This window comes from Panthera leo, chromosome B4 (assembly GCF_018350215.1).
Source record: "Panthera leo isolate Ple1 chromosome B4, P.leo_Ple1_pat1.1, whole genome shotgun sequence".
Taxonomy (NCBI): Eukaryota; Metazoa; Chordata; class Mammalia; order Carnivora; family Felidae; genus Panthera; species Panthera leo.
Genome location: NC_056685.1, coordinates 41,413,466 through 41,417,404, shown reverse-complemented (window position 1 = coordinate 41,417,404; position 3,939 = coordinate 41,413,466). Strand labels below are relative to the sequence as shown.

The following is a 3,939-nucleotide window of genomic DNA, read 5'->3' as shown; positions in this document are numbered from 1 at the left end:
TGCCAGTGGCAGACGGAAGAAGGCGTCCTTTAAATCTAGTACAGTATACCAGACCCTGGAGGGCGCCAAGGAGCTCAAGAGAGTATATGGGTTGGGAACAGTTGGGTGTATGTTCGCGACCCTCTTATTTACTTCCCAGAGGTCTTGTACCGGTCGGTAGTCATTTGTGTGAGGCTTTTTGACTGGCAGTAGGGGGGTGTTCCAGGGAGACTGGCAAGGAACTAGTACCCCTAGGCTTCATAGTCTCCGGATGTGTGGCTGGATCCCCCTTCCGGGCCTCCTGAGACATGGGGTATTGTTTGATCCTTACCGGACTCTCTCCTGGCTTGAGCTCTACCAGGACCGGGGTCCTGTGAGTAGCTAGTCCTATCCCCCCCGCCACCACCGGTCTCTGCCCAAACCGAGGGGAATTCTTGCAGCCATCTGTCTATATTATCCTCTCTCAGGAGTGCCTCCTGGTGGAGGCGGTATTCATCCTCCAGTTTCATGGTCAGGACCTGGATGGGGTGGCCCTTGCCATCTGTGACCTGAGGCCCCCCCTTGTCTGAAAGTTATCTGAGCTCCAATCTTGGTCAGTAAGTCCCGTCCTAACAGCGGGTAGGGGCATTCTGGTATTACCATAAAGGAGTGGGATACCCGGCCCGTTCCCAAATCTACTGTTCTTCGGGTAGTCCATGAATACTGGCTCATACCAGTTGCCCCTTGTACCCAGGACTTCTTGCTGGCTAGTTTTCCTTGTGGGGTGCGGAGGACCGAATGTTGTGCTCCGGTGTCGACAAGGAAGTCAACAGGGGTCCCCTCCACTTTAAGAGTTACCCTGGGTTCGGGGAGAGGGTCCGAACCCCGACTCCCCTAATCACTTAGTTCATCTAGCTCTAGGACTTTTACTCGATCAGTCTTGCTTCCCTTCCCACCAGCCCTTTTCGGACAATCTCGGGCCCAATGCCCTATCTCCTTGCAGTATGCGCACTGATCCTTCTGCAGCCTCTGCTTCCCCCCCTTGGTGGTTCCTTTACCTTTTCTTGCATCGTTTGCCAGCTTCCAGAGACGGCGGTCTCGTTCCTCCGGTCTCGTTCCTCGGGGAAGTCAGCAGTGGTAGATAGTAGTATTCTGGCCAGATCTCGAATCTGCTTACTGCTGGCAGCCGCCATGGCGCGAGCCTGCTTGTCCTCAGGAAGCTCCCGGTTATTATATACCTTTTCAGCTACCACCAGTAAGTCCTGCAGACTTTTTTCTCCTAGTCTATCTATTTTCTGTAATTTTCTCCTAATGTCTATGGCCGATTGGTTTACAAAGGCTATGATAACAGCTGCCTTGCTTTCCGGAGCCTCTGGATCCATGGGGGTATAGGTACAGAATGCCTCCATGATCCATCCTAAAAAGGCAGCCGGAGATTCATCTTTTCCCTGTTGTACATTTCCTACCTTGGCCAAATTGGTTGGCTTTCTAGCAGCCATTCGGAGACCCCCCATTAGAGTCTGGCGGTAGACCCGGAGCCTCTCCTTACCTTCTGCCGTGTTGAAATCCCACTGGGGCCGAGTTAAGGGGAAGGAGGCATCTATCTGAGCCTGGTTGGTGGTGGGATTCCCATCTGCACCCGGAACTAGTTTTCGGGCCTGATTGAGGATTCTTTCTCTTTCTTCAGTCGTGAACAGGACCTGCAAAAGCTGCTGGCAATCATCCCACGTGGGCTGATGGGTAAAAAGAACAGAGTCTAATAAATCAATAAGCCCTGCCGGTTTCTCGGAAAACTTAGGATTCTGAGCTTTCCAATTGTAGAGGTCACTAGTGGCGAAAGGCCAATAGTGATGGGGCTGATTCCCCTCCGCGTCTGGGGGTCCGGTGGCTCGCAGGGGCGGAATAGTGGAGTCGGTGGCGGAGGCGGATTGCTCCCTCTGAGCCCTTTGTCTGGTAAAGGGTGGGCTTCCCACTGGAGCGTTTCCGCCTCCCGCTCTCGGAACAGCGTCTGCCTCCCCCAGAGGGGGAGGATGGTGTTCTTCCGGCATCCTAGAGGGGTTATATGTGGAAGGAAAAATTAATTCTTCTTCAGTCCCCCCTTGTAGGACAGGGTAGAGGGGTGCTGAAGGCTGGGTAAGACTTTTATTCTTCTTTGTCCCCTGCAAAGCAAGAATGGGTTTTGGCTCCGGAGGGAGCGGGGCTAGGAAGGGCTTAAGCCAAGAGGGTGGGTCTTCTACAAGGTCCTGCCAAGTGATAATGTAAGGGAGCTGATCAAGATGGCCCGTCTTAGGCCGAGAGATGATACTCCTGACTCAGTGGATGGTAAGGAGGTCCAAGGTCCCCTCTGGTGGCCATCCGACATTGAAAGTTGGCCACTCGCTAGAACAAAAAAACTGCCACCGACCCTTTCGGACTTCCACACTGAGGTTGTTAGCTCTTCCCCTCACATCCTTAAAGTGATCAATCATAATACTTAGAGGAGTAGTCTGAGTCTGTCCCATAACGTCCGTCCAGTAAGTCCACAGAACAAAACAGAGAAACACAAAAACAGACAAACAGAGGGCCCCTAGAAAGTCTTCCAACTCCATGGAAGCAAAACTGAAAGCTAGCTTAGACCTTTGAGGGGATTCCATGTCCCTCCAAAACCGATAAGGGGATTCCACGTCCCTCCAAACGGGAGGATCGGAACGTCTTCTGAAACTCCCGGCCCGTGGTCCTCCAGTGCGTCCACTTAGACCACGTCGGGCACTACCAGAATTTCAGAAATGAGCTCACACAGAAAAGACGGAACGAACAGACACTAACCGTGGCCAGTCAGGCTCTCCGGGTCGGGGGTCCCTTGGGGGTCTTGGGGATCCCGGGCCGAGCCCCCAAATGATATTATGCCCAGAATTCGTGATCCCCAAAGACCACCAGGGAGCCGAGTCCGATGCAAAAGCAAAAGAGCCTTTATTCGAGCTAGCTCGAGCTCAATCCCCTACCTGCACCGACGCAGCGGTGAGATACCGGGGAGAGAGAGCGCGAGTTTCAAAAGCACAAAGGTTTTATTGGGGCCTAGGGGCAGTTGGTGAGGTAATGGCTGTGGCCTCAGCCGATTGGCTGGGGAAGGGTCCGAGTCCTGTTAGGCAGGTAAGGGGGGGGGGGGTTACTCAAGAGGAGGAGGCGTGGTCAAGGTGAAGGACACAGAACAAGATGGAGTCGGCCGGCATAGGCCCGCCCTTTCATTAAGGACAAGATGTTTTCCTATAAGCTACTCACTTATAAAGCAGATGTACAACGCATATTTGATGGGCCATCAATCAGGCCTCTGTTTGAAACAAAGTTTATGTACAGTCATGTTGACTTAGAAAGAAATCTAAAATGGCTTCCCTTACCTCTCAGGACTTTAAAGAGTTTTTCTCTCATCAGTTCTACATGGGACACAAAAGTGATAGGGTCAGAATCCTCATACAAGAGAGAGGAAAGTAAGCAACATGACAGAATATAACAAAGTGACAAGGAGAAAGATACTACATCTGGCTAAGGAGGAATCAGAAAGTCTTCATAAAAGAGTGGAGATTTCAGACGAGACACAAACATCTAACGTTTCAACTGTGGTCCTACTCTGCCTTCCCTTTGTCTGTTAATGACCCTACCATTTTCCCTGCCATCCAAATTCAAAGGTTTAATTATCTTTCATTCTTCTGCTCCTCTGCCCCCAGTCTTTGCTGAGACTTGTTGTTTCTACCTTTTCACTGTCTTTCATATCCACTCCTTTGTTCCAAGTCAGAGCCTCATGACATCTCTTGTGGATAGATGCCTTAAAACTTCCCCCCTTCCTCTTTCTCACCATCTCTAAATCTGTCCTACACAAACTATAATATTTATCTTCCTTAATGACAACTCCAATTACACTTTTTAAAAACATTAATGGCTTCCCTATGTCTTCAGAATTCAACTACAGAAGTTGGGGCACAGGGTGCCTGGGTGGCTCGATTGATT

General features: G+C 50.9%; 1 pseudogene; it reads right to left on the bottom strand.

Annotated features, from left to right (window-relative positions):
• Positions 1–464: 464 nt before the first annotated feature.
• On the bottom strand, positions 465–1,799 carry LOC122225478 (annotated as a pseudogene).
• Between the last annotated feature and the right edge of the window lie 2,140 nt (positions 1,800–3,939).